Genomic DNA, 27,359 nt, shown 5'->3' on the forward strand with positions numbered 1-27,359 from the left:
GAGCCCTATAAAATTATATGGAAAATCCTCACATGTGTTTATATGTGCACTTTTCTGGAGTTTGGGTCCATAGCTTTTTATCAGATTGTAAACAGCAATTTCTACAAGGTTAAGAATGTCTATTACCATTCTAAGTAATTTTTGAAGAATACCTAAGCCCAAAAGAAGGAGAATCAAAGCCAGTAACTGTTGTCAGTTCATTCAGAATCTCTAAGTGGTCAGAATTGTTATGCCTTCTTCCTATTTCATGGGTTTTAGAACCTGGGAAAAATCAGAAAATTCTTGTTCAGTTCAATTTTGGGTTAAGTTGGCTAGGGACAGAATATGGCAGCTTGAGAATTGAAGGCTGGCGTCTGGCCCTAACTATTTTGCTTTCATCTCTAGTTACTCAGAAGGCATTAGGGAGTTTTTGTCAAAGACTGGGAATGCTTAGTTTGCTAGTGTGAACAATCATATACTTTGGAAGGTCAGTGCTGGACCACTGGGCCTCCCCTTCAGAAACAGAGTGAGTGCATGCAGGCTTAAAAGGACAGTGCTGGTAACTGGATAGTGGAATCCTCTGGATTTCTAGTGTAGAGCTTATGTCTGGATGCCTCCCTGTGTTTTAGCAGAAATTCTTCTATGGGGTGGGAGGAATGGACACAGAATTTTAAAAGGATAATTTTTTGGTCAGTGATACGAGACAAGTAATCATTCAGTTATTTAGGTGGGATGAAGCACAGAAAGCTGAAAGGCTCAATGCACAGTTGTGTATGTTGGAACATTTTTATTTTTCACCTCTGAATGGAGGCAAAACTGTCCACCATTTTGTTTCTTGCCCTTGTTTTGCCCTTTCTTTTACACGGAGGGCGGTGAACCATGACTCAGGTTCCACGGAGCTGAGTGTAAAGGTGCTTCCAAGAGCTGAGCGGAATGTCTCTGATCTGGATTCACTTAATCATTCAGCTCTCCCATTCTTTTGCTGGCAGATTTGCATGGAATTTGTGCTACAGTCTTATCAAGTAAGTCTCCTGGAAAGGAGAGTGTGACCAGCTTCTATTAATGGCACAATGGTTTTTAAAATTTAGCACTTGAAAAATTTTCAGCTTCCTCTTTTTTTGTTTTGTGAAATAGTTATAATCTTTTGGCTTGTTTCCACATTTTCCTTACCAGCAGTACCAAATCAATTAACTGAATTGTGGGGAAAAATACTCCCTTTCTATCAAACTGTCTCATAATTTGATGTATTAACTTTAATTTCCATAGCAAGTCATTAACCTCAGATGGGATACAGTGACATTTTTGTCTAATACAAAATTATTCTCCATCTTTATAATGTGAATAATGTGGCACATTACAGCCAGTTGCCTTTAGCTTGGGTTGGAGATATACCAGAGCTGTAACACTTATGACTGTGCCTTATTTCCAGAGCCTCCTTTAGTTATTTCAAAAATGGTGATATGGGTGCTGATAACTCCTGTCTTTTAATTTTGTGTTAACTGCCTAGTCAAAGAGTCAAATGCCACCTCACCTGTTTTTCTAAGTTCGGGGTTGGCAAGCTATGTCTCCTGCCATTTTTGTAGATAAAGTTGTTAGGATACAGCTGTGCGTATTTGTTTATGTGTTTGTTATTATGGCTGCTTTTATACTACAATGACAGACTTGAGTAGTTGGGACAAAGATCCTGTGGTTCACAGAGCCTGGAATATTTACTCTCTGGAGTTTTTCAGAAAAAGATTGCTGGCCACTTGGTCTGTGAGATCTGACTAGGCTCAGGAGCATTTTCAAATGTCTGGCATTTTCAAATGTCTACGTAGCTTTAGGTGGAGAACCTGCTGGCTTGCCTGTTGGTTGCAGAGATGTTTCTTCCCTTTACCAGAGCACGTGAAGTGGTGTTCCTTTCTTTGGCCGCAGACCTCATCGGGAACTCTGTAGTGCTCTGAGGCCATGTCTGTAGTACCACAACCTTTTCCGGCATCCTCAGGCGTGGCTGTAGTTTTGAGATGGTATCTTAAGGGATAGACTGGTTTGAGTTGTGCTCTTCCTCACGGTGAGCACGTGTTGCACTTTCATACTTGGTTAAGACGGGCAAGGGACCTGCCGGCTTTCCTGATTGACTTCATAGATTAGCATGAAGCATGACCTCTTGTTTGTGATATTTTTCAGGTGGCAGCATCTAGACTTGGAAAAGAATGACTTTGGTATAGGCTCTGTTATTTGTAATGCCCTGAAAATGCATGTGCAAATTCTCTCTGGCACACAACTGCTTAGAAAGATAATGCTCTGCAAAATACCACCAGTCATCACTTTTGATATTTATTTCAATCACAAATCCTTTAATATATTTTATTATAAATATTTCAAACTAAATCTACCATTCATTTTCTTTACAAAATGAGTAGTTGCAAGACTGAAATCTACATCCTAATTTTCATGGAGATTTTTGGCATTTGCCTCTCCATTCTTCATTGCAGCCTTTCTTTTGGGACCTCATTCCTTCCAGGCAAAAAAGGGCTGCATTTTGGCCAATTTAGAGCTTGTCAAAAGCATAATGAAATTAGGGGAAAATTTTTTTCTCTGCAGTAATGGCAGCAGCAGCGGTGGTGGCAGCCATGTCATCAAAGAGTATTTGCGGGTCATGATCCCACCACCATGGTAAGAGCTGTAACACAGAGACTACTGCTTCTCAGAAGACCATTTTTTTCTTCTGTGCATAGAACCATGGTTCCTTCCCAGAAATGTCCTGTGATGCAGATGATCTCTGTCATGCATGCCTCTGTGAATGGGTATTCGTTCTCACAAACTTGATGTGGGGTGTGATAGATACTCTCTAATAGAGGCACAGTTTTATTCTGTGGGAAATGGAACCAGGGTGTCCATGTTACAGTGGAGCTATGTCAGGTGAGGTGGCGTGATGACAGGGTGGTATGTGCTCAGTTTTGGAGTCAGAGAGCTCGGTCTACACACTGGCTCTGATCCTTACTGACTAGACAACCTTATATAAACCACCTAGCCCTTCTGAACCTGACATTTCTCTACAGTAAAATGCACACAGTAGGAGTACATATGTTTATGGTGGTAGTAGTAGAAGTATAATCACTAGAAACCTACAGAATCCATGTTTGAGGGCCGCAGAGATGTTGGATTGTTAGATGGTGTGACCTTCAACTATATTACTTGTCCAAGGGAAGGAATGATTGTGGATAGGCAAGCATTAGTTGTGTTCAGCTAGTCCAGTTGTTTTGTAAGCAACATTTGGGGCTTTGCTGTAGCAAAGCTACCTTTTCCTTTTTTAATTGCTTGTAGATTCTCTTTTCATTGCAGGGCAAAGAAGAGTTTTTTCCAACTAGGTGTTTTCCAAACTGATTCATAGTTCTGTCCTTTCCCTGTCAACTCCACACTTTGCCAAACAATTAACAACAATAACACAATTACAGAAGACTACCAAAAGAGTGTTTTTAGTGGAAATCACTTAATTATTGTGACAGTAGCTAAGGACAAATAATAACATAGCTCTGAGTAAGGTATCATTTCATCTCTTGAATAGTTCAGTTATAAAGTTTATGGTTTCTTTCATATGATAACATCACTAGAGAGGAAAAAATAGGGTTTTGTAGAAGGTATTGTAGAGTCCTAGACGGAAATCATAAGATCCTTTTTATGCCTCCCTTTCAAAGCCTAACACCTAAAATAAATCATTCATAGTCATTCCCATGCTTTTTCATCCCTTTTCAGAGCTATCCAGGAACCCAAAGACCAAATGACTTGACCTGAGAGAGCTCTACCCCCAGATACTTTCTCTAAAAGAAACAGGTGAGAAGAGAGCTGGAGAGCCCCCAAGCTTTCTTCCTGGCTTTATAGTTTTTGAAAATGCCTGCAGAGTCCCACCCTCCAGTCTTGGGCCCCTTCTCCTCATGCATCCACAGATGGAGGAGAGGATGTCAGTTGCCCCTTCTCTCTTTAGAGTGTTGGTCTGTCTCATTGCATTGTTGTCATTTTCTTCTGCATTTTAGACGATGATGTCTGTCATGGGCTCCTAGAGAATATGCCCTATATTGTTATTTCTGAATTTTTACTGGCCTAATGAACTTCAAGCATTCTGACTCTGTCTTGTTTGTAGTTATTGTAGCATAGTGCTACTGGATAACACAGCCACATATTTACACTGAACAACTGGAAAAGCCATTTCATGGGTTTTTACACGGTCACATTTACTGAAGACGTGCACAGCTACTATCATTCTGTAGATTTGTTTCAATTTATGAGTTCCTATTAGAGTTCATAAGACAACTCCAAGAAGTGTAAGTGACTTGTAATTTATAGCCATGGTATGTTAATTCTGTGAAATTGTAGTCTAGTTAGGCTATATGAATTATGACTACACTCGTAAGTTGTTTACACCAAACAACATGATAGATATATATGTCTTCCTTTGAATCATAGTAAAAGGAAATGCCTGTCAACCTAATTTATCACCAGGCATGTTCATATTTAAAGCCTTTTATGGTGAAATAAAAGCTTGACCTAAAGATTATGGTTACTTCAGACTTGACAGCAGCTGTGCCCGAGGTGTAAAATACTGCAGGGCCTTGACTGCCATAATAAAAGCTGGGTAGCCCCTGTGGAAAATTGTTACATGAGGTGAATGTTCTTAGATGTAAAAATGATTAAAGTAATCCTTCCAATCAGAAGTCTGAGAGGTCATCTGCTTCAAGTCACTAGAGGTCCTTGTCAGGTTAAGAACTTTCCTATGTCGCATGGAGGAACTGGAATCTTGGCCAGTGTGCCTTCCCCCTCACCCCTTTGCTTCAGGATAGAACTGCAGTTTTGACATTAATCACAGATATATGCACTGTCTCAGTCCACAACATCTCTGAGGCAGGAGGAGGAAGAAAAGGAAACTCTTTAAAGAGTGTCACATAGAGAACGATGGTTTAAAAATTCACACTGACATGAATTTTCATGTACACATGCAACTATTTGTCCCATATTTGAGTGCCCGCTGTGTGCCTGGGGGTAGGGTTGAGCAGAGTGCTGCAAGTAGTAGACAGTCCCTGTCCTCTGGCAGTCTAAACTAGTGCAAGATTTCTTGACCTCAGCACTGTCGTCATCTTTAGCAGCTTCTTGGCCTCTGCCTACTGGACAACCAGAAATGTCTCCGGGCATTCTCAGATATCCCTTGGGGGGCAATAGCCTGCAGTTGAGAACCACTGTGCTTGTGGGCACTACTGGTGTGGGAGACAGGTAAGCATAGAGAGAAGTAAGTACTAAATACACACGGTAGGATGGACTAAGCATGAGTCACACAGGGTGCTGTGCAAGAAAATGGGGAGAGGTGGCTTTCAGAGCACTCTCAAATTCACTGTCTTTCTCTTAGGCTGACACTGAACTACATTACAGTGTCTCTTACCCCACTCAGCAAGTGTGTTTATGTTTTATCAGAATTACTACTTTTCAAACATTTGAAACATTTTTGGTTTATTAAAGGCAGTATATAAAATTCTTTTTTTCTTTTTCTTTTTAAAAGTTAAATATTGCTTGTGCTGAATAGCCACAAAATAACAAAGGATGGTTTTATAATTATCTAGTGGTATTACATAGTACAGTCCTGCCATCATGTTGCTACATATGTGCAGTACTGAAGAGAAGCTGAGGAATTGAAGATTCTGTACCAGCATAGAGAGAAGAATCAGGTGGTTTGCTCACAAGTTTAGCACATCAGCTACTGAAAGTTATCCTTCTACTTTCTATCAGAGATGGAATTGATTGTACAAACTGTCAAAAAAAGTTTATAAAATTTCTGTATGTATAGAAAGTCACATTTTTAACTATTTCTCAGCAGAAAGAATATAGCATAATTACTTGGTAATTCATAAACAATTTTTTCTTCTTTTATTTTGAACTAGTGACTTAAGTTCAGAATTATTTATAGAAGTAATCTTTATTATCACAATTCAAACTTGTGGGTGTAATGTGCAAAGTAAAGGTCTGTGCCCCTGTCAAAGACAAACAAAAATAAAAACCAATTAATCTGTAATGGTATTTAATGTTACTTTTCTGTCATCTGCTTATCGCCACAGTTATTTTTCCATGTTATTGCTTCTCCTATGTAGAAATTGCCATCATTGGGCGCCTGGGTGGCTCAGATGGTTAAGCGTCTGCCTTCGGCTCAGGTCATGATCCCAGGGTCCCGGGATCGAGTCCCACATCGGGCTCCCTGCTCTGCGGGGAGCCTGCTTCTCCCTCTGCCTCTCTCTCTCTCTCTCTGTCTGTCATGAATAAATAAATAAAATCTTTAAAAAAAAAAAAACAGAAATTGCCATCATTAAAAAAAACCAAACATATTATTTATTTATTTTAGAGGTGGGGGAGAGAGAATCTCAAGTAGACTCCCCACTGAGCGTGGAACCCGACATGGGGCTCAATCTCATGACCCTGAGATCATGACCTGAGCCCAAATCAAGAGTCAGATGCTCAACTGACTGAGTCACTTTGGTGCCCTGAAAATGCCATCATTTTAAGCTTTTCCCCTTATTAGCCCATAATGTTTGAAGGATGTTGTCAATGCAGTTTCTGTGTGCTCCTGAACAGTGTATGCATTAATCAAAGACCATGAAATGATGGTGGGCATTCTCAAGTTCATTTAGAAATCAGCTATTGGTTGGATTATTTTTGCTAGCATTCACTCTATTACTTATTTAGGTCAGTGGTGGGGGATCATGGAGTCATGGTGGGATACAGGATGAGTACAGGTGGCGCTATGTGTGTAGTATGGAAAAAAATGAAATAAATTGATGGAAGAAAGCTAGAAAAGAATGGAAGATTATTAGGCATATATCTAAGGGTCTTGTACCCAGTGAAAACTTGAGTGAACCTACATCAACATCCTGAATTAGAAATCTTCACAGAATAGCCTAAGTTCCACTTCCTGTGGCAGTGTTTTATCTAGTTCACAGTAGGGTAAGAAAAAGTTATATCTAATGCATCTGAAGACCAAATGTAGATAAGTTTTCCAGTTTCCTAGTGTTCAGAATACAAACTGAACTTTGGCACCGGTCCACTGATACTCAGATAAGTTAAGGGTAATTGAGATTTTCAAGTTAATGTGGTAATCACATAATTAGGTCATATGAAGGTGATACTTTATGGTTTCTTTTCTAAACAAAGTATGCACAGTGGTCATTTTAATCAGTTGGGTTTTATTAAAGGAAAAAAGTGTTATAAATGTTTTTAGCATTGCATAGTAAATCTTTTGTAGTCATCATGATAAATTCAGTAAATAGGATGCTTATTTCTTTGTTCTATAAGGGAAAAAAAAAAGGACATCTGCTTTACTGACTACCTTAGTCTTGACATAGATTTGTTCATTTCCAGCAAAAGCTCTGGGCATCAGGATTGCAATATGTAAAAGCAATGGGTAGTATGAAAACTTTAATTTACTTAAAATCTCATGTAGTATTTTCAGTTACTAAAAAAGAAGAGCTCAGCATCAAGAATCAGTTACTGATAGGTCTGGAAGATGGTGGAGTAGTAGGGGACCAATTCCAACTGGTCCCCAGAATTGAGTTGGATATCTACCAGACCACTCTGAACACCCACGAAATCAGCCTGAGATAGATCTGGATCTCTACAAACAGAATATCGCAGGTGGTTGGTTTCAAAGTATGAAGCGCGGAGCCTTGATTCTGCAGGCAGATATTGGAAGATAAATGGAAGGGGGAGGGAACTGCCATAAGCACTGGCACCAGGAAGGTGAAATAACAGAGGAGCACAAAAGCTTCCTGTGCTGGGGACAGGGCACAGACTCGCAGACTGGTAGTGATGGGGAACGGACTTTAGGGCAGCCCCCCAGACTGAAACCTGGAGGGGTGGGGCCATGAGGGGGAACTGGGGGCGGCTGGTGGTTTTAGAAGCACAAAGGGCAGAGACATGCCCCTGTGCCCCAACCTGGAGGTGAGGACTGGGAGTGCTGCTAAGGGTCATACAACCCAGGATGCTGCAGTTTATAGCAGCACAGACAGAAATGGAGATAATGTGGCCTGGAGAGCTCACTGAAGAATGGACTGTGATCTCTCTGCTCTGAGGCAGAGGGTTGGAAATGATCTCTTCTGCTCTGACTCTTGGAAGAGATGCAGAAAGCTGCTAGGGAAAACTACCAGAGAACAAAAGCCCCCCAAAACTGGTTTCCACTGAGCCCATTCCTCCCAACCCCACAGGGGGGCAGGGCAACTCTGCCCAAACAGGGTTGCCTGAGTAAGAGTGCAGCCAGGCCCCTAACCCAGAAGACAGGCTGGGAGAACAAGAGGCCAGCAACCCTAAGGTCCCTATAAAACAGGTGCATCTTGCTTGGGTTGTGGTCAATAATTTGGACTCTATACATTCCCTCAACCACGCCTCAACAGAATGACTAGGAGAAGGTACTCCCAAAATAGGAAAGACTCAGAGATTATGACTTATGCCAAAGATCTACAGATGGATGCAGATATAACCAAGATGTCGGAGATGGAATTCAGGCTAGCAACTGTGAAGACAATAGCTAGAATGGAGAAATCAATTAATGGCAACATAGAGTCTCTAAGGGCAGAAATGAAAGCTGAATTAGCAGAATTTAAAAATGCTATCAATGAGATCCAATCTAATCTAGATAATCTAACAGCTAGGGTAAATGAGGCAGAAGAACGAATTAGTGACCTGGAAGACAATTTAATAGATAAAAAGGGAAAAGAGGAGGCGAGGGAAAAACAACTCAGAATCCATGAAAATAGAATCAGAGAAAAAAGTGACACCATGAAACGTTCCAATGTCAGAATTATTGGAATCCCGGAGGGGGTGGAGAGAGAGAGCGGACTACAAGATATATTTGAGCAAATCGTAGGCTGAGAACTTCCCTAATCTGGGGAATGAAACAAACATTCGTGTCCTAGAGGCAGAGAGGACCCCTCCCAAGATCAAGGAAAACAGGCCAATGCCCTGGCATGTAATAGTAAAACTCGCAAATCTTAGAACCAAGGAAACCATCTTAAGGGCAGTTAGCGGGAAGAGATTCCTTATGTACAGAGGGAGGAAAATCAGAATAATGTCAGACCTATCCACAGAGACCTAGAAAGCCAGAAAGGGCTGGCAAGACATATTCAGAGTACTAAACAAGAAGAACATGCAGCCAAGAATACTTTATCCAGCAAGGCTGTCATTTAGAATGGATGGAGTGATGCAGAGCTTCCAGAACCAGCAGAAACTGAAAGAATATGTGACCACTAAGCTGACCCTGCAAGAAATATTAAGGGGGGTTCTATAAAAGGAGAAAGACCCCAAGAGTGATAGACAACAGAAATTTACAGAGATAATCTATAGAAACAAGGTGTTCACAGGCAACATGATGACCATAAAGTCATACCTTTCAGTAATCAATCTCAACATGAATGGCCTAAATGCTCCCGTAAACCGGCACATCGTTGCAGATTGGATAAAAAGACAGGACCCATCCATATGCTGTCTACAAGAGACTCATTTTGAACCTAAAGATACATCCAGACTAAAAGTGAAGGGATGGAGATCCATCTTCCATGCCAGTGGACTGCAAAAGAAAGCTGGGGTAGCAATTCTTATATCAGACAAATTAGATTTTAAACTAAAGACTGTAGTTAGAGACACAGAAGGACACTATATCATTCTTAAAGGACATATCCAACAAGAAGATCTAACAATTGTAAATATCTATGCCCCCAACATGGGAGCAGCCATCTACATAACCCAACTGTTAACCAAAATAGTCATATTGAGAACAATATGTTAATTGTAGGAGACCTCAATACTCCACTCTCAGCAATAGACAGATCATCTAAGCAGAAAATCAACAAAGAAACAAGAGCTTTGAATGACACACTGGACCACATGGGCCTCCTAGGTATATACAGAATATTCCACCCTAAAACAGCAGGATACTCCTTCTTCTCAAATGCACATGGAAGTGTCTCCAGAATAGACCACATACTGGGTCACAAATCAGGTCTCAACCAATAACAAAAGACTGAGATTATTCCCTGCATCTTCTCAGACCATAATGCTTTAAAACTGGCACTCAATCACAAGAAAAAATTTGGAAGAAATTCAAACACTTGGAAGCTAAAGACCACTCTACTCAAGAATGCTTGGGTCAACCAGGAAATCAAAGAAAAACTTAAACAGTTCATGGAAACCAATGGGAATGAAAACACATCGGTCCAAAACCTATGGGATACTGCAAAGGTGGTCCTAAGGGGGAAATACATAGGCATCCAAGCCTCACTCAAAAACAGAAAAATTCCGATTCACCAACTAACTTTACACCTTAAAGAACTAGAGAAAAAGCAACAAACGATGCCTAAGCCACGTATTGGAAGAGAAATAATTAAGATTAGAGCAGAGATCAATGAATTAGAAACCAGAAGCACAGGTAGATCAGATCAACGAAACTAGAAGCTGGTTCTTTGAAAGAATTAATAAGATCGAAAAACCACTGGTCAGACTTATCCAAAAGAAAAGAGAAAGGACCCAAATTAATAAAATGATGAATGAAAGGGGAGAGATCACGACTGACACCAAGGAAATAGAAACAGTTATCGGAAATTATCAACAACTATATGCCAATAAATTAAGCAACCTAGAAGAAAAGGATGCCTTCCTGGAAACCTATAAACTTCCAAGACTGAAACAGGAAGAAACTGACAACCTGAATAGGCCAATAACCAGGAATGAGATTGAAACAGTAATCAAAAACCTCCCAAAAAACAAGAGTCCAGGGTCTGATGGATTCCCTGGGGAATTCAACCAAACATTCAAAGAAGAAATAATACCTATTCTCCTGAAGCTGTTTCAAAAAATAGAAACAGAAGGAAAGCTTCCAGACTCATTCCATGAGGCCAGCATTACCTTAATCCCCAAACCAGGCAAAGACCCCATCAAAAAGGAGAATTTCAGACCGATATCCCTGATGAATATGGATTCGAAAGTCCTCAACAAAATCCTAGCTAATAGGATCCAACAATACATTAAAAGGATCACCCACCACGACGAAGTGGGATTTATCCCCGGGATGCAGGGGTGGTTCAACATTTGCAAATCAATCAATGTGATAGAACACATTAATAAGAGGAGAGAAAAGAACCATATGGTCCTCTCAATTGATGCAGAAAAAGCATTTGACAAAATACAGCATACTTTCCTAATTAAAACTCTTCAGAGTATGGGGATAGAGGGAACATTCCTCAAGCACATAAAATCCATCTGTGAAAAACCCACAATGAATATCATCCTCATGGGAAAAAGCTGAGAGCCTTTCCCTTAAGATCAGGAACACATCAAGGATGCCCACTCTCACCACTATTGTTCAACATAGTACTAGAAGTCCTAGCAACAGCAATCAGACAACAAAAAGAAATAAAAGGTATTCAGACTGGCAAAGAAGAAGTCAAACTCTCTCTTTTGCAGATGACATGATACTTTATGTGGGAAATCCAAAAGACTCCACCCCCAAATTACTAGAACTCATATAGCAGTTCAGTAATGTGGCAGGATACAAAATCAATGCACAGAAATCAGTTGCTTTCTTATACACTAGCAATGCAACTGTAGAAAGAGAAATTAGGGAAACGATTCCCTTTACAATAGCACCAAAAACCATAAGATGCCTCGGAATAAACCTAACCAAAGAGGTAAAGGATCTATACTCTAGGAACTACAGAACACTCATGAAAGAAATCAAAGAATCCACAAAAAGATGGAAAAACATTCCATGTTCATGGATCAGAGGAATAATCATTGTTAAAATGTCTGTGCTACCCAGAGCAATCTATACCTTCAACATCCCTATCAAAGTTCCAATGACATTGTTCAAAGTGCTGGAACAAACAATCATAAAATTTGTATGGAATCAGAAAAGACCCCGGATTGCCAAGGAAATGTTGAAAAAGAAAAACAAAGCTGGGGGCATCACGTTGCCCGATTTCAAGCTATATTACAAAGCAGTGATCACCAAGACAGCATGGTACTGGCACAACAACAGACATATAGACCAGTGGAACAGAATAGGGAGCCCAGATATGGACCCTCAACTCTATGGTCAAATAATCTTCGACAAAGCAGGAAAAAATATGCAATGGTAAAAAGACAGTCTCTTCAATAAATGATGCTGGGAAAATTGGACAGCTGTATACAGAGGAATGAAACTTGACCATTCTCTAACCCCATACACAAAGATAAACTCAAAATGGATGAAAGACCTCAATGTGAGACAGGAATCCATCAAAATCCTAGAGGAGAACATAGGCAGTAACCTCTTCGACATCGGCCACAGCAACTTCTTTCAAGGTACATCTCCAAAGGCTAGTGAAACAAAAGCAAAAATGAACTTTTGAGACTTCATCAAGATAAAAAGCTTCTGCACAGCAAAGGAAACAGTCAACAAAACACAGAGGAAACCCACAGAATGGGAGAAGATATTTGCAAATGACACTACAGACAAAGCACTGATTTCCAAGATCTATAAAGAACTTCTCAACCTCAACACCCCAAAAACAAATAATCAAGTCAAAAAATGGGCAGAAGACATGAACAGACACTTCTCCAAAGAAGACATACAAATGGCTAAGAGGCACATGAAAAAAATGTTCATCATCATTAGCTGTCAGGGAAATTCAAATCAAAACCACATTGAGATACCACCTTACACCAGTTAGAATGGCAAAAGTTGACAAGTCAAGAAACAACAAATGTTGGGGATCTTGTGGAGAAAGGGGAACCCTCTTACACTGCTGGTGGGAATGCAAGTTGGTACAGCCACTTTGGATAACAGTATGGAGGTGCCTCAAAACATTAAAAATAGAGCTACCCTATGACCCAGCAATTGCACTCCTGGGTATTTACCCCAATGACACAGAGATAGTGAAAGAAGGGCAATATGCACCCCAATGTTCATAGCAGCAATGTCCGCAATAGCCAAACTGTGGAAAGAGCCGAGATGCCCTTCAACAGATGAATGGATAAAGAAGATGTGGTCCATATATACAATGGAATATTACTCAGCCATCAGAAAGGATGAACACCCAACTTTTACATCAACATGGATGGGACTGGAGGGGATTATGCTACGTGAAATAAGTGAAGCAGAGAAAGTCAATTATCATATGGTTTCACTTATTTGTGGAACATAAGGATTAGCATGGAGGACATTAGGAGAAGGAAGGGAAAAATGAAGGGGGTGGAATCGGAGGGAGAGAAACCACGAGAGACTATGGACTCTGAGAAACAAACTGAGGGTTTTAAAGGGTAGGGGGCTGGGGAATGGGTTAGCCTGGTGATGGGTATTAAGGAGGGCATGTACTGCATGAAGTACTGTGTGTTATACGAAAACAATGAATCGTGGATCAGTACATCAAAAACTAATGATGTATGGTGACTAACATAACATAATAAAATAAAATAAAAGACTGGTTAAAAATAGAATCAGTTACTGAGATTTTTTAATTCACTATACATATGTGAGAATTGCAGAACTAAAATGTGAAATCCTAGACCTTTAAATATTTTATAGGCTACTTATTCTCAGTAGGTTTTTGTGGACATTATTTTGATAATTAATTAGTAATGAATTATAGAACCAGGGTTTCTGGGTTTGCTCCACGAGGGACCTTGGCCAAGCTACTTAACCTTTCTGTACATTGGTTTTCTCATTTTATTTTTTTTTATGTGGGGATGGTAATTATTCCAGCCTCTTAAAGTTGAATTTAAATGTAATGTGCTTAGAACAATGCCCAGCATTTAGTAAGTGCACCTTGGAAGTGACAGTGAAAGAAGGAAATAAAGAAGTGCAAACAGATGCTTTCTTCAGTGTTAATAATTCATTGTTGAAATATATCAAAGGATGAAATATTTTGTCATTCAATTTATTAATTCATTCAAAAAGTATTTATTGACCACTTTGATTGAGAGTTGTAGTGATGAGCAGGATAAGCACAATCTTTGTCCTCTCCCAGATAAGAGAGACTGGCATTTATAAAATAATCACACAACGAAGTCCTTAATTGCAACCTTTATTTATGCTACATATTCATGGCATCAGATTGTTTATAGAAGGGGGAACTGACCTAGTCTCTATTCATTTAAAGTGAAATATGAAGGATGTTAGCTAGATTAAGATGCTTGGTATAACAAGAGGATGAGGATGATTCCAGGAAAGATAATGATACATGGGAAGTTACATGATGTCTTATAGGAATAACAGTGGAGAATAACAACTTGTGAATTGATAGTGATTTCATTGCTTTTAAACTTATGAGATCTGCTCTTTTCCCTGTAATGTGCCCTGTTGTTGGTCCTCCCACACATTCTTCCAGAGCAGCATCCCTTTTTTCATCTCTCAGTCTTCCTTACCTCCCTAAGCAGCTGTCTATACATTATTCTGGTTGATTGTACTTCCATCATCCTCCTTTCCCTGAGATATTCCTATTCCTTTATTTAATCTTACTTTTTCTTACCATCACTTTTTCAACTATTCCTAGGTCAGCTCTTTCTCAGTCCAGAGGAGTATTTGAATGTTTGGGAAGTGATTAAAAAGAAGCTTCATTGCAAACTGTTGGAGCTAATGATTTAGATTTTTGAACACTAGGAATATAACTCTGTTGATATTTTATTGACTAAGGGAATCTTGTTTGGTTTTTGCTTATGACTCAAGAAATGGTCTAGTTCATATTTTCTTCACATCATTGAAGACTGGCTTATTTTATTTAAATTCTGCCTGAATTACTCTCCGAGATAATCTTTTTATATTTATCCACATTTCTCTGTTTCTTAATGCCAAATGTTAAAAAATGGAATTTCTAAGAGATTTCTTTATATGGCTCCTTTCTCCATTACTACACTTTGGAAGTTATATCATTTTAATGAGAGAATACTTACTAGTAGGAAGTAAAATAGAAGGGTGGTTTTCACTGTGCAAGTATAGGAATCTGTGAGCTTAAATTAAGGCAACTTATAGGGAAATACCTAAAATCATACATCCATTTCATATTCTTTATTTTTTTTAAAGATTTTATTTATTTATTTGAGATTGAGAGAGAGCACCAGCAGGGGGCAGAGGGAGAGGGAGAAGCAGGCTCCCTGCTGAGTAGGAAGCCTGACACGGGGCTCGATCCCAGGACCCCCTGGGATCATGACCTGAGCTGAAGGCAGACTCTTAGCTGACTGAGCCACCCAGGCGCCCCTCATGTTCTTTAATAGAGATACATGTTAACAGCTGAACTGTGGTAAAGCAAGGATAATTGATAGGCTAAGTGGCTTTTATCTCCAGAACTCAAGTATATTAGTCAGTTTCCTCCAGAACCAAAAGGATATATATGAGAGATTTATTATAAGGAATTGGCTCATCAATTATAGAGGCTGGGAAGTCACAAGACCTGTAGTCAGCAAGTTGTGGACCCAACAGTAGTTGATGTTTCAGCTCTAGTCCAGAGTCAGGAAAAAACTGATGTTCCACCTTAACAGAAGGAGGAGTCCTTTCTTACTCCTGAGAGGGTCAGCATTTTTGTTCTATTCACGCCTTCAACTGATTGGATAGGGCATGTCCAACTTACAGATGGCAGTCTGCTTTATTTAGTCTACTGATTCAAATGTTATTGTTATTCTCATCCAGAAATATCCTCAACAGACACACCCAGAATAATGTTTGACCAAATGTCTGGGCAGTCCATGGTGAAGTTGACACATTAACTATCACAGTAAGTTTGGTTTCACATTTGAAAAACCAATCAGTTCAGTTCACCATGTTAACAGAATAAAGGATAAAAACCATATGATCATTTTAATAAATGCAGAAAAAGCAACAGCCATTTCAGATAAAAACTCTGAGGGAACTTTGTCAGTAAAGTAAGTGTAAGAAACCTACAATAAATATATCCTACTAAATGGTGAAATATTACACACTTCCTCCCAAAGATTTACATTAAAGTAAGAATTTTCACTCTCATCATTTCTACTCATCATTTGATGAAGATTATAACCACTGTAATAAGTCAAGAAAAAGAAATAATGGGCATAAAGAAAGGAAGAAAACTGTTTGTATTTATAGAGGATATGATTGTTTATGAAGAATATGTCTACATGTAGCTCTAGTTCTCAATGTAGATCTATGTCTGCTTTGATAGAAAAGAGGAAAGAACTCTAAATAGACTCACCCTTACATGGCATTTAATTTTTCTCAGTAGCCCCAAAGCAATCCCCTGGGGAGAAGAGTCTTCAGTATTTGGGAACAAATGAACCTTGAACCCCACCATTTAGAACAACTAACTAAGATGGATCCTAGACATGAAAGAGAAAATTAAAATATAGAGCTTTTATTTTATTTTATTTTATTTTTAAAGATTTTATTTATTTATTTGACAGAGAGAGACACAGTGAGAGAGGGAACACAAGCAGGGGGAGCCAGAGAGGGAGAAGCAGGCTTCCCGCCGATGCGGGGCTTGATCCCAGGACCCCGGGATCATGACCTGAGCCGAAGGCAGACTCTTAACAACTGAGCCACCCAGGCACCCCAAAACATAGAGCTTCTCAAAGAAAATATAGGAGAATATCTTTTTTCTCCAAATTTTTATTTAAATTCCAATTAGCTAACATATAGTATAATATTGGTTTCAGGAGTAGAATTTAGTGATTCATCACTTATATATAATACCCATCATCCATCTAGTCCATTTCCCACCTACTTCCCTCTATTAATCCTCAGTTTGTTCTCTATTGTTAAGAGTTTCTTATGCTATGTTTCCCTCTCTCTTTTTTTTCCCTTCCCATATATTCATCTGTTTTGTTTCCTAAATTCCACATGTGAATGAAATCATATGGTATTTGTCTTTCTCTGACTGACTTATTTTGTTTAGCATAATACCCTCTAGTTCCATCCATGTCATTACAAATGACAAGAATTCATTCTTTTTATTTTATTATTTTTTTTGTATTTTATTTTATTTTATTTTATTTTTTTGTTTTGTTTTGTTTTGTTTTTATTCTTATGTTAATCCCCATACATTACATCATTAGTTTTAGATGAAGTGTTCCATGATTCATTGTTTGTGCATAACACCCAGTGCTCCATGCGGATTGTGCCCTCCTCAATACCCACCACCATGCTAACCCATCCTCCCAACCCCCTCCCCTCTAGAACCCTCAGTTTGTTTTTCAGAATCCATCGTCTCTCATGGTTCGTCTACCCCTCCGATTTCCCCCGCTTCATTCTTCCCCTCCCGCTACCTTCTTCTTCTTCTTTTTTTTCTTAACATATATTGCATTATTTGTTTCAGAGGTACAGATCTGAGATTCAAAAGTCTTGCACAATTCACAGCGCTTACCAGAGCACATACCCTCCCCAGTGTCTATCACCCAGTCACCCCATCCGTCCCACCCCACCCCCCCACTCCAGCAACCCTCAGTTTGTTTCCTGCAATTAACTCCTCATATCAGTGAGATCATATGATACATGTCTTTCTCTGTTTGACTTATTTCACTCAACATAATACCCTCCAGTTCCATCCAAGTCGTTGCAAATGGCAAGATCTCATTCCTTTTGATGGCTGCATAATATTCCATTGTATATATATATCACATCTTCTTTATCCATTCATCTGTCGATGGACATCTTGGCTCTTTCCACAGTTTGGCTATTGTGGACATTGCTGCTATAAACATCGGGGTGCACGTACCCCTTCGGATCCCTACTTTTGTATCTTTGGGGTAAATACCCAGTAGTGCAATTGCTGGATCATATGGTAGCTCTATTTTCAACTTTTTGAGGACCCTCCATACAGTTTTCCAGAGTGGCTGCACCAGCGTGCATTCCCACCAACAGTGTAGGAGGGTTCCCCTTTCTCCGCATCCCCGCCAACATCTGTCGTTTCCTGACTTGTTAATTTTAGCCATTCTGACTGGTGTGAGGTGTTATCTCATTGAGGTTTAGATTTGGATTTCCCTGATGCCGAGCGATATTGAGCACTTTTTCATGTGTCTGTGGGCCATTTGGATGTCTTCTTTGGAAAAATGTCTGTTCATGTCTTCTGCCCATTTCTTGATTGGATTTTTTATTCTTTCGGTGTTGAGTTTGATGAGTTCTTTATAGATTTTGGATACTAGCCCTTTATCTGATATGTCATTTGCAAATATCTTCTCCCATTCTGTCGGTTGTCTTTTGGTTTTGTTGACTGTTTCCTTTGCTTTCCAAAAGCTTTTTATCTTGGTGAAGTCCCAATAGTTCATTTTTGCCCTTGCTTCCCTTGCCTTTGGCGATGTTTCTAGGAAGAAGTTGCTGCAGCTGAGGTCGAAGAGGTTGCTGCCTGTGTTCTCCTTTAGGATTTTGATGGACTCCTGTCTCACATTGAGGTCTTTCAACCATTTGGAGTCTATTTTTTTGTATGGTGTAAGGAAATGGTCCAGTTTCATTCTTCTGCATGTGGCTATCCAATTTTCCCAACACCATTTGTTGAAGAGACTGTCTTTGTTCCATTGGACATTCTTTCCTGCTTTGTCAAAGATGAGTTGACCGTAGAGTTGAGGGTCCATTTCTGGGCTCTGTATTCTGTTCCATTGATCGATGTGTCTGTTTTTATGCCAGTACCATGCTGTCTTGATGACAGCTTTGTAATAGAGCTGGAAGTCCGGAATTGTGATGCTGCCAGCTTTGCTTTTCTTTTTCAACATTCCTCTGGCTATGCGGGGTCTTTTCTGGTTCCATACAAATTTTAGGATGATTTGTTCCATTTCTTTGAAAAAAGTGGATGGTATTTTGATGGGGATTGCATTGAATGTGTAGATTGCTCTAGGTAGCATTGACATCTTCACAATATTTGTTCTTCCAATCCATGAGCATGGAACGTTTTTCCGTTTCTTTGTGTCTTCCTCCATTTCTTTCATGAGTATTTTAAAGTTTTCTGAGTACAGATCCTTTGTCTCTTTGGTTAGATTTATTCCTAGGTATCTTATGGTTTTGGGTGCAATTGTAAATGGGATCGACTCCTTAATTTCTCTTTCTTCTTTCTTATTGTGGGTGTATAGGAAAGCCACTGACTTCTGTGCATTGATTTTATATCCTGCCACTTTACTGAATTCCTGTATGAGTTCTAGCAGTTTTGGGGTGGAGTCTTTTGGGTTTTCCACATATCATCTGCAAAGAGTGAGAGTTTGACTTCTTCTTTGCCAATTTGGATGCCTTTGATTTCTTTTTGTTGTCTGATTGCTGTGGCTAGGACTTCCAATACTATGTTGAATAGCAGTGGTGATAGTGGACATCCCTGCCGCGTTCCTCACCTTAGGGGGAAAGCTCTCAGTTTTTCCCCATTGAGAATGATATTCGCTGTAGGTTTTTCATAGATGGCTTTTATGATATTGAGGTATGTACCCTCTATCCCTATACTCTGAAGAGTTTTGATCAAGAAAGGATGCTGTACTGGGCCCCCGGGTGGCTCAGTTGGTTAAGCGACTGCCTTCAGCTCAGGTCATGATCCTAGAGTCCCGGGATCGAGTCCCGCATTGGGCTCCCTGCTCAGCGGGGAGTCTGCTTCTCCCTCTGATCCCCTTCCCTTTCATACTCTCTGTCTCTCATTCTCTCTCTCTCAAATAAATAAATAAAATCTTTAAAAAAAAAAAAGAAAGGATGCTGTACTTTGTCAAAAGATTTTTCTGCATCTATTGAGAGGATCATATGATTCTTGTTCTTTCTTTTGTTAATGTATTGTATCACATTGATTGATTTGGGGATGTTGAACCAACCTTGCAGCCCAGGGATAAATCCCACTTGTTCGTGGTGAATAATCCTTTTAATATACTGTTGGATCCTATTGGCTAGTATTTTGGTGAGAGTTGTGGCATTCATGTTCATCAGGGATATTGGTCTGTAATTCTCCTTTTTGATGGGGTCTTTGTCCGGTTTTGGGATCAAGGTAATGCTGGCCTCATAAAATGAGTTTGGAAGTTTTCCTTCCATTTCTATTTTTTGGAACAGTTTCAGAAGAATAGGTATTAATTCTTCTTGAAATGTTTGGTAGAATTCCCCTGGGAAGCCATCTGGCCCTGGGCTTTTGTTTGTTGGGAGATTTTTGATGACTGCTTCAATTTCCTTAGTGGTTATAGGTCTGTTCAGGTTTTCTATTTCTTCCTGGTTCAGTTTTGGTAGTTGATACATCTCTAGGAATGCATCCATTTCTTCCTGATTCTCTAATTTGCTGGCATAGAGTTGCTCATAATATGTTCTTATAATTGTTTGTATTTCTTTGGTGTTGGTTGTGATCTCTCGTCTTTCATTCATGATTTTGTTGATTTGGGTCATTTCTCTTCTCTTTTTAATAACTCTGGCCAGGGGTTTATCAATCTTGTTAATTCTTTCAAAGAACCAGGTCCTAGTTTCGTTGATCTGTTCTACTGTTCTTTTAGTTTCTATTTCATTGATTTCTGCTCTGATCTTTATGATTTCTCTTCTCCTGCTGGGTTTAGGCTTTATTTGCTGTTCTTTCTCCAGCTCCTTTAGGTGTAGAGTTAGGTTGTGTATTTGAGACCTTTCTTGTTTCTTGAGAAAGGCTTGTTTTGCTATATACTTTCCTCTTAGGACTGCCTTTGCTGCATCCCAAAGATTTTGAATAGTTGTGTTTTCATTTTCATTGGTTTCCATGTATTTTTTAAATTCTTCTTTAATTTCCTGGTTGACCCATTCATTCTTCAGTAGGATGCTCTTTAGCCTTCATGTATTTGAGTTCTTTCCGACTTTCCTCTTGTGATTGAGTTCTAGTTTCAAAGCATTGTGGTCTGAAAATAGGCAGGGAATGATCCCAATGTTTTGGTACCGGTTGAGACCTGATTTATGTCCTAGAATGTGATCTATTCTGGAGAATGTTCCATGGGCACTAGAGAAGAATGTGTATACTGTTGCTTTGGGGTGGAATGTTCTGAAAATGTCTGTGAAGTCCATTTGGTCCAGTGTGTCATTTAAAGTCTTTATTTCCTTGTTGATCTTTTGCTTAGATGATCTGTCCATTTCAGTGAGGGGGTTTTAAAGTCCCCCACTATTATTGTATTGTTGTCAATGTGTTTCCTTGCTTTTGTTATTAATTGCCTTATATAATTGGCTGCTTCCATGTTAGGGGCATAGATATTTACAATTGTTAGATCTTCTTATTGGATAGACCCTTTAAGACCCTTCCTCATCTCTTACTACAGTCTTTGGTTTAAAATCTAATTTGTCTGATATAAGGATTGCCACCCCAGCTTTATTTGGTGTCCATTAGCATGGTAAATGGTTTTCCACCCCCTCACTTTCAATCTGGGGGTGTCTTTGGTTCTAAAATGAGTCTCTTGCAGACAGTATATCGATGTGTCTTGTTTTTTAATCCAGTCTGATAGCCTGTGTGTTTTGATTGGGGCATTGAGCCCATTTACATTCAGGGTAACTATTGAAAAATAGGAATTTAGTGCCATTGTATTGCCTGTAAGGTGACTGTTATTGTATATTGTCTGTGTTCTTTTCTGGTCTATGTTGCTTTTAGGCTCTCTCTGTGCTTAGAGGACCCCTTTCAAGATTTCCTGTAGGGCTGGTTTTGTGTTTGCAAATTCCTTTAGTTTTTGTATGTCCTGGAAGCTTTTTATCTCTCCTTCAATTTTCAGTGACAGCCTAGCTGGATAGAGTATTCTTGGCTGCATATTTTTCTCATTTAGTGCTCTGAATATATCCTGCCAGTCCTTTCTGGCCTGCCAGGTCTCTTTGGATAGGTCTGTTGCCAATCTAATGTTTCTACCCTTGTAGGTTACATATCTCTTCTCCCGAGCTGCTTTCAGGATTTTCTCTTTGTCTATGAGACTCGTACGTTTTCCTATTAGATGTCGGGTTGTTGACCTATTTTTAATGATTTTGAAAGGGGTTCTCTGTGCTTCCTGGGTTTTGATGCCTGTTTCCTTCCCCAGATTAGGGAAGTTCTCTGGTGTAATTTGCTCCACTATACCTTCTGGCCCTCTCTCTCTTTCTTCTTCTTCTGGGATCCCAATTATTCTAATGTTGTTTCGTCTTATGGTATCGCTTATCTCTCGAATTCTGCCCTCGTGATCCAATAGTTGTTTATCTCTCTTTTTCTCAGCTTCTTTATTTTCCATCATTTCGTCTTCTATATCACTGATTCTCCCTTCTGCCTCATTTATTCTAGCAGTAAGCACCCCCATTTTTGATTGCACCTCATTAATAGCCTTTTTGATTTCTGCTTGGTTGGATTTTAGTTATTTTACTTCTCCAGAAAGTGTTTCTCCAATAACTTTCATATTTTTTTCAAGCCCAGCTAGTATCTTTAAAGTGATGATTCTGAACTCTAGATCTGACATCGTACTAATGTCCGTATTGAGTAGGTCCCTGGCGGTCGGTACTAACTCTTGTTCTTTTTGTTGAGGTGATTTTTTCCGTCTCGTCATTCTGTGCAGAGTAGAATAGATTAATGAGAGAACAAAATGCTAGCAGAGTAACAACATCCCCAGAAAATATACTCTAAACAAATCAGAAAAGACTTGAAGCAGTGGGAAAAGAAAGGGAAAGAGAGAAAAAAGAAAAAGAAAAAAAAAAGAAAAAGATACAGATAAAAATAAAAACAAAACAAAACAACAACAACAACAACAACAAAAACCAGAATGTGATCAAATATGATCAGGCTGGTATATAGATCAGTGCACACACTAGATTTGGGGTGTATTTTGGTCTTTTAGAAGAAGGTGCCTCCCAAAATCTTAAAGAAAGAAAAACTTATACATGTACAAAAATAAGGGTTGATATGATGAAGGGATGGAATATGACTGTAAAGATGGAAATTATAAAAAATTTTATAAAAGGAATTGATAAGAAGTTGTTTGAAAAAAGAAGAGGATTTAAAAAAAGAAAAAAGAAAAAAAGAAGAGAATGTGATCAGGCAGGGGAATAGAAAACACCCATATACTAGAGATTTAGGGTATATTTTAATCTGTTAGAAGAAACTATCTCAAAATTTTAAAGAGAGAACAATTTATATATATAAGCCAAAAATATAGGTAACTACTATGAAGGGATAGAATATGAGTCTAAAAATGAAAAATGAAAATTTTTTTTTAAAAAGGGATCGATAAGATGTTGGTTGAAAAAGGGAAAAAGAAAAATTCAAAAAAAAAGAAAAAACAAGAAAAAAAGACAGTTAAAAAAATTAACTTTTAAAGAGTAAAGAATCATGGTAAAAAAGCCATGAATTCTATGTGCAGTATTCCCCTAGCGCTGGAGTTCTGCCGTTCTCATTGATCGGTAAACTTGGTCTTGGCTGGCTGTTCTCGCTGATGTTCTGGGGAGGGGCCTGTTGCCGTGGTTTCTAAATGTCTCTGCGGGAGGCGGAATTGCCCCGCCCTTGCCCCCTCCCGGCTAAGTAATCTGCTCGGGTTTGCTCTCCGGGGCTTTTGTTCCCTGCGAGTTTTCCGTACAGCTTTGGAGGCGGAGAGTGAAAATGGCGGCCTCCCAATCTCCGCCCCGGAGGAACCGAGAACTCGGGGCCCCACTCCTCAGTGAGCCCCCAGAGAAAAGCCGTTAGTCACTCCCGTCTCCCTGGTCTCCGGCCGCACTCCGTGCTCACCCGGCGTATGACTGCGCGTTTCTATCTCTCGCACCCGACCCGGGGTGGAGTCTCCAAACCCAGCAGATCCCTGTGGTGCACTCCCGCGTGGCTCTTCCCAGGGAAGGAAGGTGAGTCTCCCCGGATCTGCCGCTTGTTGGGTCCCTGCTGGAGGAGCAGTGGCCCGACTGTGCCGCGGATCATGGTTTATGGCAACCCCGAGCTGAGAGCCCGCGCCTGGGCTCCGCCTCTGCAGCCGGCTTCCCTGCTTCGTTACCTGGGAGCTCTGCCACACTCAGGCACCCCCGGTCTTTCTGTGACTCCGAGGGTCCTGAGACCACACTGTCCCGGAGGGTTCCACCCCCCGCTTAGCCACCAGAGTGAAGTCCCTCGGCGGCGCAGACTTTTAAAAGTTCCGATTTTGTGCTCCGCGGCTCTATCACTTGCCAGAAGTGGCCAACGCAGGCCCCTCCCCCGCCGTCTATCCTCCCGAATATCGCCTCGGATTCACTTCTCCGCACGTCCTACCTTCCAGAAAGTGGTCGTTTTTCTGATGAGAGAGTTGTTGCTCTTCATTTCTTCGATGTCCTGTTGAGTTTGTAGGTGTTCAGAATGGTTTGATCCCTATCCAGCTGAATTCCTGAGAGGAGATGAAATCCAGGTCTCCTACTCCTCCGCCATCTTGCTCCGCCCTCAGAATTCATTCTTTTTAATGACTGAGTAATACTCCATAGTGTGTGTGTGTGTGTGTGTGTGTGTGTGTGTGTGTGTACACCACCACATCTTCTTTATCCATCCATCAGTCAATGGAAAGTGGACATTTGAGCTTTTTACATAGTTTGGCTATTGTTGATAATGCTGGTAGAAACATCAGGATACATGTATGCTTTTGAATCCATATTTTTGTATCCTTTGGGTAAAGGATAATAGTGCACTAGTAATGCATTTGCTCGATCATAGGGTAGCTCCATTTTTACTTTTTGAGGAACCTCCATACTGTTTTCCAGAGTGACTGCACCATTTTGCATTTCCACCAACAGTGTAAGAGGGTGCCCCTTTCTCTACATCCTCGCCAACACCTGTTTTTTCATGTATTGTTAATTTTAGCCTTTGTAACAGGTGTGAGGTGGCATCTCATTGTGGTTTTGATTTGTATTTCCCTGATGATGAGTTATGTTGAGCACTTTTTCATGAGTCTGCTAGCCATTTCATTGTCTTCTTTGGAAAAATGTCTATTCATGTTTTCTGCCCATTTCTTAACTGGATTTTTTGGTTTTGGGTGTTAAGTTTGGTAAGTTCTTTATAGATTTTGGATGCCAGCCCTTTATCAGATATGTCATTTGCAAATATCTTCTCCCATTCCATAGGCTGCCTTTTAGTTTTTTGGATTGTGACCTTTGCTGTGTAAAAGCTTTTTATCTTGATGAGATCCCAATAGTTCATTTTTGCTTTTGTTTCCCTTGCCTTTGGAGACGTGTCTAGTAAGAAGTGCTAAGGCTGAGGTCAAAGAGGTTACTTTCTGTGTTCTCCTCTAGGATTTTGATGGTTTCCTGTCTCACATTTAGGTCTTTCATCCATTTGGAATTTATTTTTGTGTATGGTGTAAGAAAGTGGTCCAGTTTCATTCTTTTGCATGTAGCTGTCCAGTTTTCCCAACACCATTTATTGAAGACACTGTCTTTTTTCCATGGGACATTCTTTCCTGCTTTGTCAAAGATTAGTTGACCAAAGAGCTGAGGATCCATTTCTGGGTTCTCTATTCTGTTCCATTGATTTTTGTGTCTGTTTTTGTGCCAGTACCATACTGTCTCGATGACCACAGCTTTGGAATAGAGCTTGAGGTCCAGAATTGTGATGCCTCCAGCTTTGCTTTTCTTTTTCAGAATTGCTTTGGCTATTTGGGATCTTTTGTGGCTGCATACAGATTTTAGGATTGGTCATTCTAGCCCTGTGAAAAATCCTGTTGGTATTTTGATAGGGATTCTATTAAATGTACAGACTGCTTTAGGTAGTATAGATATTTTAACAATGCTTGTTCTTCTAATCCATGAGCACAGAATATTTTCCCATTTCTTTGTGTCCTCTTCAGTTTCTTTCATTAATTGTTCTGTCGTTTTCAGAGTACAGATCTTTTACCTCTTTGGTTAGGTTTATCCTAGGTATCTTAATTGGTTTTGGTGCAATTGTAAATGGGATTAATTGCTTGATTTCTTTTTCTGCTGCTTCATTGTTGGTGTATAGAAATGCAACAGATTTCTGTACGTTGATTTTTTTTACTTTTTTTTTTTACATGTCATGTATTATTTGTTTCAGAGGTACTGGTCTGTAAGTCAACAGTCTTACACAATTCACAGCACTCACCATAGCACATACTCTCCTCAATGTCTATCATCCAGCCACCCCATCCCTCCCACCTCCCACCACCCCAGCAACCCTCAGTTTGTTTCTTGAGGTTAAGAATTCCTTGTATCAGTGAGATCATATGATACATGTCTTTTCTGATTGTACGTTGATTTTTATATCTTGCAACTTTGCTGAATTCATGTATTAGTTCTAGGAATTTTTTGGTGGAGTCTTTTGGGTTTTCTACATAGAGTATTTTGTTGTCTGCAAATAGCAAAAGTTTGACTTCTTCCTTGCCAATTTGGATGCCTTTTATTTCTTTTTGTTGTCTGATTGCTGAGACTAAGACTTCCACTACTATGTTAAATGGTAATGGTGAGAGTGGACATCCCTGTCTTGTTTCTGACCATAGAGGAAAGCTCTCAGTTTTTCCCCATTGAGGATGATTTTAGCTGTGGGTCTTTCATATTTGGCTGTTATGATGTTGAGATATGTTCCATCTATACCTATTTTGTTGAAGATTTTAATTGAGAATGGATGGTGTATTTTGTCAAATGCTTTTTCTGCATCTATTGAGAGGATCATATGGTTCTTATCCCTTCTTTCATTAATGTGGCATGTCATGTTGATTGATTTGTGAATATTGAGTCACCCCTGCAGCCCAGGAATAAATCCCACTTGATTGTAGTGAATAATTCTTTTAATGTACTGTTGGATTTGATTTGCTAGTGTCTTGTTGAGAATTTTTGCATCCATTTTCATCAGGGATTTTGGCCTGTAATTCTCCTTTTTTAGTGGTGTTTTTGTCTGGTTTTAGGAATCAAGGTAATGCTAGTGTTGTAGAATGAGTTCATGGGTCATCTGTCCATTCCTGAATCAGTCACTGTTGCCATTGGATGCAACCTTTGATTGACCATTCTAGTGTCACCTAAAAATCATGGCCTATCCTCTGCAGAGAATCAAGGTGCTCTTTTTAGTGAAAAACATAAATGAAAAAAATACCATGAATAACTTGCCAATAGGCAAAGGAAACCATAGGTACCATTGCTATATTTAATCAGTCTTGGTGAGAAAGTTCTTCGTGCTGCCTCCACTCTAGCAGTTTCATGTTCTGCTCATTTAGGCCTTCTCAGAGGAAGAACTTCTGGCCTATGATTGACAAGATTTTTAGATGTTGCTGCTACAAATAATAATTAAGTTAAACTGTTTCATAAAAAAAAAAAAATGAAAGGAATAGTTGAATATTAAAAAAAAAATGAACTGCTGGAAATAATCCAAAATAAAGTCAGGATTCTTTATTAAAATTAGGATTCTAATAACCTTTGTAGTTCAATGCCAATAACTTAATATTATCTTTTGATACATGTTATTCATTTTTAGGCACTTAGTGATTTTATATCTCTGTGGTTATAAGTTGCCATATTTCTG

At 39.5% G+C, this 27,359-nt stretch overlaps 1 protein-coding gene across 15 annotated transcripts in view; it reads left to right on the forward strand.

The window, feature by feature from the left end:
• Window positions 1–27,359, forward strand: part of KDM4C (lysine demethylase 4C) — a 459,829-nt gene that overhangs the window by 210,699 nt on the left and 221,771 nt on the right. The gene's annotated exons all lie outside the window — the stretch shown is intronic.

The sequence above is a fragment of the Mirounga angustirostris genome, unplaced genomic scaffold (assembly GCF_029215605.1).
Source record: "Mirounga angustirostris isolate CCGP_5_RB_7025 unplaced genomic scaffold, mMirAng1.0.hap1 SCAF_15, whole genome shotgun sequence".
NCBI lineage: Eukaryota > Metazoa > Chordata > Mammalia > Carnivora > Phocidae > Mirounga > Mirounga angustirostris.